The sequence below is a fragment of the Silene latifolia genome, chromosome 3 (genome assembly GCF_048544455.1).
Source record: "Silene latifolia isolate original U9 population chromosome 3, ASM4854445v1, whole genome shotgun sequence".
Classification (NCBI taxonomy): domain Eukaryota; kingdom Viridiplantae; phylum Streptophyta; class Magnoliopsida; order Caryophyllales; family Caryophyllaceae; genus Silene; species Silene latifolia.
The window spans coordinates 146,223,949-146,236,595 of record NC_133528.1 but is presented as its reverse complement, the minus strand read 5'-3'; positions in this window follow the sequence as shown (position 1 = coordinate 146,236,595).

Sequence of the window (12,647 nt, the reverse complement as noted above, 5' to 3'; positions counted from 1 at the left end):
TTCGTGTTTTCTTCTTAACTTCTCTTCCTTCATTCTTATGGATTCTCGTGCCATGCTTCGTGTATCCCTTCATTCCCACTCCGTGATGCCCATTTCATTCCTTTGCTCCTCAAATGCATCATTCCTGCATTAAACATCAAAAGGCGGAAGTATCGACATTCTAACATAAAAGGCATGTAAATGATATAAACTAGCACGAAAACCGTATCAAAAGCAATTAAGGGGAGGCATAAATATGCATATAATTATGACTCATCAAAATCCCCCAAACCATCTGTTTGCTTGTCCTCAAGTAAAGCAACACACAATACAAAAGACAAATATACAAATGATGAATAAACAACTCAGAGCTAATGTTTAATGCACATACAAATCCCAAGCTATCCATATCTGTAACAAAGTAATGACTAGAGTGTACCAATAAAACAAATTCAAAGGTACGGGAAATAGAAAACGTAGCTCAAGTCTCAAATCACCATACTATAGACAAATGCCAAATACCTTTCGATCTTGCAAGACAAATTAGTCGGATTCTCGCGGATTTCACTCATGCACTCATAAGTATATAGGGTGAGTTATATGTGAAGATAGAAAGAAGTAGAAACACTCACTCAACTTATGAAACATGCATGCAATCTAATGTGATAGGGATTTCCCCAACTAATATGCAATCATCATATGTAGACAAAAGTACATGTATCAAGGACAATAAAGGTGGCAAATGGGTTAAAGGAATAGAAGTGGTTTGTGCCAAAGCACGTTATGGATATGTGGAGCTAAGACGGTAGTCGCGGCGCTAAACCAAAACCAAATCTTTGATAATAAATGAACCCAACTTAGAGAAATGATCTCAACTTTACAACATATGAAAGCTAACAAACTACTCTCCAATTATGCATTAGACTCTAACAAACATTCTTTTGATCTTTGACAAAAACCAAATGAAGCAATCTCTTTTCTTTTCTTTTCTTTTCTTTTCTTTTCTTTTCCTCTTTTTTTCGATTTTTTCTGTCTTTTTTTTTTTTTCTTTTTTCTTTCGCTTCATATTTTTCTTTTTCCAACACAAGGATACAACACAATTGCTAAATAAATACTTTGTTATACCCACATGACAACAATAAGTCCCAACCCGACCATAATAACAAAATAAACATGATAAACAAGCAACTGCGACTGTCCCGAAAAGGTAGGCAAATTCTTGGATTGTAACTCATAAGATGTAATTTAAGATTGGCTACAAGGATTCAAACGGGCTAACAAAAAGGCAATTGTAAGGCTTATTTGAACGGTAAGAACCACCTATCCACATGTACTTAGTCGAATGAAAGCAATAAAAGTATTAAGAAATCAATGTCACACTTATGCAGTTTGATATTACACATTCTACAAGGAGAAACCACACTCAAGCCTAATTGACAATGAGACCAGTTTATTGATGTTCCTGGCCTAGGAAGCTCTATAGACCTCAAAATTTAAGTAGTTTACCAACATAATTGTGTCAAATCTAATCAATATAAGACATGTCAATACGGTTAAGACTTGAATTATGAGCTCTGTTTTCATAGATAACGAGTCAAAACAATGTACATGGACAACTATATGGGATTCAAATGCAAAAACAATGCAATTGAACATCATTGTTATTAAATTCACCAAGACTCGACCTAAAACAAAGGAAAAACATGTTTTTGTATTTTATAATTTTTTTAAATTTTTATGGATTTTTATATAAAAACACACAACAATAACTAAATCACACAACATAATTAAACTCCTACCCCAAACCTAAATGTCACAGTGTCCTCATTGTGACGCCTACAGCATAGCAATCACACACAAATACAGCAACCTAAAGAACACAACTAACAAAAGGAAAGGAAAAGAAATAGATAATGCAATTAAAGAAGGTACAAGGGAAGAGAATACCGGGTAAGAGCAGAGAAATTCCCCCAAACCAGCTGCAAAAATAGGGGAAAATAATCAACCGCGTAATTCCTATCATCGTCTGGCTATGAATAAACCCAAAAACATGGTGACTCGATCGAGCCCCATGCCACTCGATCGAGGCACCTGTTGTCGTCCTCTTCCTTTCTTTATATATCAATTACCCGCAATTGGGAATAATCAAAACATCTCAAAGCTCTTAATAGTCGATCATAAATCTGCGCATGTGCTACACAAGCATAAGTAGCACCAAGATATAACAGGAGCATATAAAATCAATGTTAAAGACAGTCTCAGCATATCAATTTTTTGATGACAATTATAGCAAAACCGAATCAAATTGTTAGTCCAACCAAGAGAATATGGAGTATCAAAACACAAAGTAGAAGTCATACGAGGTAATTTTTCACTCACCACACCAGTAATCCTTATGAAGTTATCGTCAACAATTACCTCTTGGTCAGGATGTCTACCGCTCCTAATGACGGAATTAGTGGCAAAAGAATATATTACCTCTACCATGCTAGGAGTATTCACTGACTCATATACCTTCGCGTTCCCTTTGTTGATATGCTCTATCCCATATATTTCAGCCTCTAAAGCATCCTACTTAGCTTTCCAAATGGGAGATTCACCTGCACATGTCTTAAAACATATCAAAGCATCTGAAGGGTCCTTAGTAAGGGTCCCTTGTGCAGAGTATTCATTAATATCATCTTCAACATCAGAAACATTAAAATATGCATTCTGCACAGGTGTAATAAAATGAACCTCACTAGACTTAAAATTAGAATCAAATTCAACAACTGAAGGGGAAGTATCAAAATAAAGAGTTAGCATATCGTTACATGAGTCCCATTTAACCTCAATATCTTCAAATCGCGCATCATCACTCTCCTTATCCCAAGGCTCATCACAAAAGGGGTAATCTAAGGGGTCTGTCAAGTCCTCTTCATGTGACTCACTGTCTGTAAAATCGTCATAGAGGGGTTCTAGATTGTCGTCAAAGAAGGGGTTATCAACTGATCATATGGTCTCATCCTCTATGTTTCCCTCAATATCTTTTTCATTCTTTAAAACGGTTTCTATGGTCTCACCCACACCCTCATCCATGTATGGCTGAAATGAAAAAGTGGGTTTAATGCATTCAACAACAAGCCATTCAAAGAAAGAAAGGACATCTTCAATATTCTTACCACCAAAATCTCCCATACCTATGGAGTCAATGTAGGCTTGGGTTTGTTTGTTCATACCTTTTATGATGGTAAGGCACATAGTAAGCCGTGGAATTTTGGCCTCGTAATTATGGGAACGAATCCAATCAATCCATCTATGCATGTAATCATGGAAGTTTTTACTTTACCCTGTAGAAACTCGATGGAAAATATTAGAACGGTCTCAAGGAACTGATGTTCCCTGAGACAAAAGACAAACTAAACAAAAACAAACAGAAAATTGTTCCCTCGCCGGCAACGGCGCCAAAATTGATAAGGTTATTTTCAGTCGTTTGTCTTAATCAAAATAAATCCTAGCTTAGTACTAACAAAATAGCTAGTGGTAAGTCAGGGTCGAATCCACATGGAGGCGGTGATTATCTAGTTTGTTTATATTTAAATCTGTCTTAAAGTAACCAATTGTGGGGCTTTGATTGTTTGTATGCTAATCAACTAATTGCAAATAAATAAGGACGAATAACAATAATATTAAAGTCTAGGGATCGGGTTCACTAGGTCGTCATCAAAGGGTAGAATTTTAAATCATTGATTGAGCAATTTATATTGTTGAAAGTCATATGATCAGTCGATTCAATATTTCTTTTAGATCTAATTTAACATGCGATCGCTATCATTAAATTATCTCTATTCAATTATCGTGGCCTATACTAGTCTTAACCCGGTCGGTGATAATCCTAGTTTATGCAAGACTAATTAATCAATTCTGATCTGTAATTAACTAATTAGAAGTAATACGATAATCAAACAACAATTAAGAGCAATTTAACAATCAATTCATAATAATCCATTTTCTAACAACCTAGATCCCTTTTCACCCTAGATTAAAGGCTTAGCTACTCATACTAATAACAATAACAACAATAACGATATAAGAAAGCATAATTAAGAACATAAAAGATGAACAAGTAATTGAAATAGTAATTGAAGAAAGATTATAACAATACCGTAATTAAAGGCAATAGATGTGAACAATAATTAAACTAAACTAAGTATTTGAGAGAGTTTTCTAAGGTAGCTATACTAAACCTACCGAAAATTAAGCATAAAATAACCTAGAGTACGAGTTTTGGTATTTATAGTAGTCATAACCAACTTAAGGAAATTTGCGGAATATTATGAAAACAAGTGGTTCCTCGATCGAGCCTAGGTGCACTCGATCGAGGCACCAATTCCTAGATACCCCAACTCTCGACATTGCAAAGTTTATTGATTAGGTTGATTCCTCGATCGAGCCCAATGTGTACTCGATCGAGCATGAAGTTCCTCGATCAAGCCTCACTGGACTCGATCAAGGCACCAATTTCCTGCTTCGCGCACTGAACTTCAAACGGCCGTCATATTACTTGTCAGAAACAAGCGATTTTCACGGAGTTGGAAAGCTAAGAAGATAAGATTTCACATCCAGTTGGAATCACTTGAGAATATATTGTAGAACTAGAGATATGGTTCTTCAAAGTAGGCACTTGTAAAAAGAAGCTCTTTTCTTCGTGTTTTCTTCTTAACTTCTCTTCCTTCATTCTTATGGATTCTCGTGCCATACTTCGTGTATCCCTTCATGCCCACTCCGCGATGCCCATTTCATTCCTTTGCTCCTCAAATGCACCATTCCTGCATTAAACATCAAAAGGCGGAAGTATCGACATTCTAACATAAAAGGCATGTAAATAATATAAACTAGCGTGAAAACCGTATCAAAAGCAATTAAGGGGAGGCATAAATATGCATATAATTATGACTCATCAGTGAGGATGAGAGGAGGGAGTTTTTTTTTTTTTGGTTTTTTGAATTTTTTGGTTTTTTGGATTTTTTTGGTTTTTAGATAGATGAAGGGATGATATTTGTGTGATAGGAGAGAGAAGTGAGTGGAAAAAGAAGGGTTTTATAGTGAAATTAGTGTTTGATTAGTGATAGTAGAGAGGGAAAGTATTTAATTAGAATTGATCCCTAATTTTTGCACTAATCCTCCCTTTTTCTCTTTCAATCTCAGCCCTCCACTCCATCTTTTTAAAGGTCCTAAAGAGGACTTATGGACTCAATGAATTTGGGTGGACTCATTTGATCTCATCTCTCTCTCTCTCTCTCTCTTTATATATATATATATATATATATATATATATATATATATATATATATATATATATATATATATACATACGACCTTAATCACATGCTACTACCAACAAAACACCCATTAACATCATTATGATCATATAGACATATTCCACATCACATTACATATACTCCAATCACTTCCATTCAACCCAAAAATATATTTCATCCAATATATATTTAAAGGTACCAGTACAACACACATTACTTTCCCATTTCATTCAACAATTTCAAAAAAATCACCGCTACAAGTACAACACACATTACTCCAAACACATAAAAACTCCCAAGACACCCTCATAATGACCGGCTAGAAATCGTAAGAGCCTCAATGCGACTTCGGGACGTCTCCCAAGTCTTTGCGGTAGCTCCAAACACCTCTCCCCGAGTTTATTTTATTTAGACTCCCTATGTTCATTAGGTTCATTGATTTTAGGTTCCAGAATCGTCGCTCTGATACCACTTTGTGACACCCCCACATACCAAGGTGCCTTACAAGGACCACCCTAGCATGAGAGACCATCACCATCTCGGTTGCCCGAGGTTAGTATATCAAATTTACCAATCCAAAACATAGGTAACATATTCCAAAATCCAAAACCAAAGTACAAGCTACTAATGTTCAACAACTAAAACTGAATGATAAAACTCTTGACAGCGAAATTTAGACTCGAGAGATGACTCCCCATGACGGCCCCATAGCTAGTGAGCATCATCATCTATCACAATCTGTTCACCATCCCCGAATGGATCACCACAAATTTTATAAAACAACAACGGGGCCAGTTACTGTATAATCAAAATAAGACAAGTACGAAAAGACAAACAATTGATCATCATCCACCTCCAACTCCCAATCACAACATGTAACTGACTACACACTAAAGTGTGTAGCCCTGCCAGATTACCCATCGCAACAGATAATCCTCACCGCCAGTGGAGGATCGTAGCCTATCCCTACCTAAGCCCCCGCTCATCAACGAGCGATAACCTTGTTCATTAATGTGCACATCCCCTCATGTGGCAGGTTCCACAAAGGGAGAAACTAGGGCGTGAAACCACTCCCGCAAGTGACTCCACTCAGCCGAGGACGCACCTCGTGAACATCACCATCAACCATCACAACTCCAACACCCAACTCCAACACACCAACAACGACCAGCAAATAATCAATCGTACAACAATTACCACACAATCTTATAACAATTAAACAGTAAACCGAGTAGGGAAACTCTACCTTCTCGCAATCTGTTATGCTGTAGCCAATCATACAAATGCACAACGATTAACACGTCATCACCTACAACAACGATAATCAACAAACAACAACACATACGATGACCAAAACCCTAAACCCCCAAATTAACCCAAACTAGGGTTTGCTAACTTATAAGAACAACAATAGATCGACTGTAACGCCCCGTAAATTTCGGACCGTTAATATATTTCGAAAATAATTAATTAATCAAGTAAAATTTGACAATAATGTATTTAAAGTAAAAATAATTCAAAGAAATATAATTTTATTATATTTTGAAGAAAAGTATTTATTTTGATAGTTTTGAAATGTTTAAAAATAGTTTAAACCGTGTAAAATCTTTTATTTCGAAATAAGGGCGTATCGGGGGGAAAATGACAATTCGTTTGAACGTTGGGTAAACGAATTTGGAAATGGGTCGTATGAATACTCAATTTTATTGTAATCTCGTGTTTAAAGACTTTGGTCTTGACAGAATTTGCTTTTGACTTACGGATTTAATTATTATTGAAACAAGTCAAACCCGACTCGTAAAAATCCCGACTAAAAATCCCGCACTTCCTTTTTCCTCCTTTCCTTCCTCCCTCACGCGGCATCCCCTCCCCCTTCTTTTCTTTTTTCCTGGTTTTTAGTCCATCCTTCATCTTCTTCATGGTTCTAAAAATATCAAAACACCATTTTTGTCCCTTTTCAAGCTAAAATCGCCCTAATTTCTTCGTTTCTTATCGGTTTTTCACGAAATTTACCTTTCCGGAATCCCCTCGTCGCGATCTACAACTTAGTATGTTCTAATTTCAGTTTTTAGTAAGTTGTTTTAAGACCAATTTTCGGAAATTCGGTTTTATGTGCTTATTATTGTGTTTTAATTGTTTATTTAGGTGAAGGATTGGAAGACGAGTTTGGGGACTCGTATATTATTGAAGATAGCGGATAGTTTCTAGTTAGGGTTTGGGTTTGAGGTGCTAATTGCTCTTTTTTCTAGCTTAAGGTAACATATTTCGAGTTACTCGACGAATTATCGTCACATGTTTTTGATTTTTGTATGTGTGGTGAATTTTTGTTTGAGTAGTAGTTTTCACATGTTAAAATTAGTTGCATGCAAGTTTAAATTATGCCTTTTGTTAGTTTAAATTAACAAAGTTGAATTGGGAACGATTAATTAATGTTCAGACGGTCTTTTACTCAATAAAAATGGAGAAAAATGGTGGTGTTGGGGGACGGGCAGCAGGCCGGCAGGCCCGTGGCAGGCCCACGGCTAGCCCACGGTTGGCCCGGGTCGGTCCGTTGCTTGTTTCGCGGTTTTCCGTGCAAAATTTGTCATTTCGGGTTTATTAATGACGTAGTTAGTATGAGTACACTTTAGGAATTGAATCATATTAGTAATAAAAATTATGTTAATGGTAAAACTATGCTTATATTAATAGTTATCACATGTTAGGATAGTTTACAAGATGAAATTGTAAATAATAGGCTCAGAATGAATTGTATAGGGATAATTGTAATGTTTGTTGATTGTCTAAAAACCAGCCTTAATCCCTTTGATGATGCGTTGTCGATTAATTGAGTGATTGGTCACCCGCAATTTAACCCGTGCTGTCGCGCAGTGGGGTTGCGGGTAAAAATTCGGTTGAATGAATTAGATAATCGGCCTTTTTCTTGCTTTAGGCCATTTATTATATCTCTATTTCACATGTGTAGTTAGTTGAATTTAAATAGCTTCTTATTTAGTTAGTTGAATTTAACTAGCTTCTTATTTTGTAGTAATGGCCCTAGTTTCCCCTAAAGCCTTTAATATTGTTAAAATTGCTAGAATTGGAAATTGGTATTGAATTGCTATTGAGGATTCTGTTGGTTTATCTGCTGATTAGACATTTATATAGCCTTTCACATGATAGAATATTAGAAATTATGTTGGTAAGTAGGACTTTTTGCCCTCTTATGGTTAAGTGGGTGTCTTACTTGACTTGTGTGGTGAGTCTTGTGTGGTGTGGGCTAAAGTGTTCAAGTGGGACTAGTGGACTAGGTCCTAGGTGAGTACTTCGGCCTTCATCATAGATAGGTCTTTATAGTCTTTGACGAGTATATGTTCACCGCTTGATAGCCTTTGTGTTCTGACTAGTGGATGTTTATCCAAGTTGGGGCATGACCTCGTTACTTATTTTGATAGTAAGTGGTCGGCTTAAGTACTAGCCAACCCTTCGGTGGTGTCCTTAGGGTACTCACTTCACTTTGTTTTAAAAAAAGTTGTGGGTCTTGGGTGCGGTGGTGTGTATCCGCATGTCTAGGTCTCCATGTGATTTTAGGCTAGGGTTGTGTTGTCTCTTGGCCATGTTTTATTAATATTAACCGCTGAGCCAAGATACCGGTTCGATTACCTTCCCTACCTCGTGGTATAGACTCGAGTTACAAAGTGACTATTGACGGTGCTAAGAACTTATGCCTGTCTTTGATATATTGCCCTTTCTTGTATGGTGATTTTATGAACTGTAATAGGTGAGATGTAAGCCGGTTACAGTTGATAAAGTTTGGATTACAATTTGTTATATGATTCACATGATAGTTTAGTTTGGTCAGTCTAGGGGTCATATGTTAGAATACGTGATAAGTAGATGGTTTATCAATTTGTTTACATGTTACATTACATGTTACATTACATGTTACATTAATTTTGACGATTCGTGGCTGGGAGGACTCGAAGTTACTCCCCACTGAATTGTGGCTTTCGTGTTTGTATAAAATGCGTTTGACAGGTTGTTGATGCTTAGTTGGGGTCACAGACGAGCTAGTGAGCAAGGAACCTTGGACCTAGTTTGGTTTTCTTTTGTAGAAACCTTTTATCTTTTGGTTATGTAAATAACCTTCTAACTTCTGGTTTGTATATAATTTGAAGGGACATATGTCTCCCTTTTCCATTTTGGGTTGTATCATTATGTATTTTCTTACCTTTAGCGGTGTTAAGTAAATTAGATTGTAGCAATTGCAGGTTTGGCACCCGTCTATTGGGAATGTTGGATTGGTTGTGAATGATTTAGTTAGAAATTTTTTTGAAATTGCAGGTTTTTGGACTAGTTGAACCATTTACAAACATATCCTACCAGTTTTTCTGTAGAATTTACGTATTTAATTAAGGCTAGATTTAAGGGTGTCACATCGACAAAGATGAGACACTTACTACGACGATTGACACGAAATAAGTCTGTCGCGGCCTATCTGATGATACCATTTGTCCCCGATGTTTAGCTGAGGATGAAACTACAGATCATCTTCTCCGATCTTGTCCATATTCTACCGAGATTTAGTTGCAAATTGGTCTTCCTATATCACCTTACTCCTTTTTCTCTAGTTCGTTTCCCAGGTGGGTATCGGAAAATATACGTAATACCTCTCCTCTAGGATCTTGTGATTGGCCCATGAAGTTTCTCTATTACCTGTTGGTGGATATGAGAATGGGGAAATAACTCTGTATTCGGTCGTGGGGCTGAAAATCCTATTGATCCGGTACACTTTCTTCAACAACAATTTAATACTTCCAAGAACGCTTTCGACCCGTTCTCTTTATTCAATTCCTCTCCGGGATCGACTTATGACGAAATATTTGTACGTTGGCACCCTACTCCTTATGGCTGGTTTCTCCTTAATACGGATGGAGCTTCTCGAGGTAATCCATACCCAGCAGGTTGCGGAGGGATTATACGGGATAAAACTGGTAACTTCATATCCGCCTATTTTTTCTGTTGTGGCGTGCGCAACTCGATGAGAGCTGAGATGCGTGCACTACTAGCTGGTCTTGAGCATGCCTGATCGCTACATATTGTTAATCTACTCGTCCTTATGGATAATAAGCCTTGTGATGATTTCTTCTGCAACCATCAACTTTTTAGTAATAGTTTACGTCCTCTGGTGCAACGGTGTAAAGAGTTGATTAATTTGGATGGTTGGGTAGTGCGGTTAATCTTTGTTCTATTTTCCGTGAAGATGTTTTAGGTATTTCGATTTCTCGTATTTTTGGTTTTAGAGTAAAATAAATAAATAAATTATAAACTGTATAAGTTGAAAAATTATTTTTAGAGTAAATTATCAATTACACCCACGCATTGTAACACCCCAAGAGATTGAGAAGAAGTTGTCCCACATTGGGAAAATATGAGGCTTGGGATATCTTATTGGTGTTGTGTTACGACCGTGGTGGATCGAGTTGTTATACCCATAATCCACTTTTTTACATTTACTCACACGCCAATTTTTTTAAAATAAATTACACCCAAATTAATAGCTCGGGTTATAAATTGCGCCCAATATCGGTTTCAGACCACATTTCTGTCAATTTCAAATGTTTTGGGTTAAAATATTTATTTTAGGACGATTTTGCCCTTCTTCCTTCCTTTATTAAGCTTATGTATGTTAGATGTTTAAAATCCTCATTCATTCCCTTCTTCATCCTTCTTTCCCATATCTTCCCCAATTTGATTTCTTTCATTGTGTTCCTCATCATCAAGGTAACTCATTCCCCATTGTTTTGCTTCCGTTCATTGTGTTCAGTTTAATTAATTTGCAGTCAATAAAATTCGTGACTTTAAAGAATGAAAGAGAACTTACCCGGAAATTAATTAAGGTCACCAAAATTAACCTAACTAGTATTGGTGCCCGGCTTCGCCCGGGCTACCTCTACTTACCATTATTTTTTTTCATTAAATAAAATTATTTAAAGTTGCATAACTCATAAATTTATCACAAACATATTTTTCTGTGACATATCCTAAAATTACGATGAAATAAATTTTGAGACAAATTCATTACTCCCGCTATTAATTTTTACTCTTATTAATGAAACAATAGTAATAGCATTTCACTACTTCCCCGTAATCATTGTTACTTTCACTACTCCCGCCGTAATTATTGTTACTGTCACTACTGCCGCATTAATATTGATAATTTCACTACTCCCGCCGTAATTATTGTTACTTTCACTATTATCGCATTAATATTGATTATTTCACTACTCCCGTTGTTGTTTCTACCCATTTCACTAATCTCGCTGATAATATTGTTACTTTTACTATTCAAATGAGTGATTACTATCATATAGATATATCCAATGTTACAACAATTCTTTTCTTTACTGACGAAATTACTTTTACTACTTAGGCATGTAATTTTAAGAGGATTATATATTTATATAAATATATTACATATATGCATTAAATCAAATCGAAAGAATTATGCAATATTGCATATTATGGAATCTAACTTGAATTATTTATAACTTACTTATATATTATATTTTTGTATGTTAAATAATTAACATCTCTATACATCTAATAAATTATAAAGTTTAATAAAATTGCATTGATTTTAAATTTAATATATAATTTTGTGATGATAATAATTAATACCATAAGTGTGCATGTTTATACTAATTAATTATTTTATTTTAAGGAAATTGACCATCTTCTAGTCTTATATAAATATTTAGGAAAATTACCAAGCATCTTCTTTCTTTTAGTCTCCTTGAAATTGACCATCTTAATTAATTATTTTATTTTAAGGAAATTGACCATCTTAATTAATTATTTTATTTTAAGGAAATTATTAACCATGTTTTAGTCTCTTACAAATGTTTAGGAAAATTACCAAGCTTCTATATAATTTAATTTTAACCCAAACTATATAATATTTGCATTGAGATCCCTTAATCGGGTCCATCACACGGTGCTAGTGATTTAAAATTATATAGTATAATTAATTTGTATAACTTTCTTTAATTAAATTGAAGTCCCTTGGTTTCTGGATTTAATATATAGTATTGATTATCTAGTTGTATTAGAGTTATATATATATTTAAATAAATAAATTTGAAATATTAGATTAGAATATTATTTAAGAGCGATCATTATTATTTACCAATTAAATTACAAATCAAAATAATTATGGAATATTATATATTTTTTTTTTTGAAATCTAGCTTGATTTATTTCCCTTTTAATAGTTACCAAAATATAATATACTTGTATTATATTTGTGTATGTTAAATAATTAACATTTTCTTTATACTAATTAATACCATAAGTGTGACATGTTTATTTTAAGGAAAATCACCATAT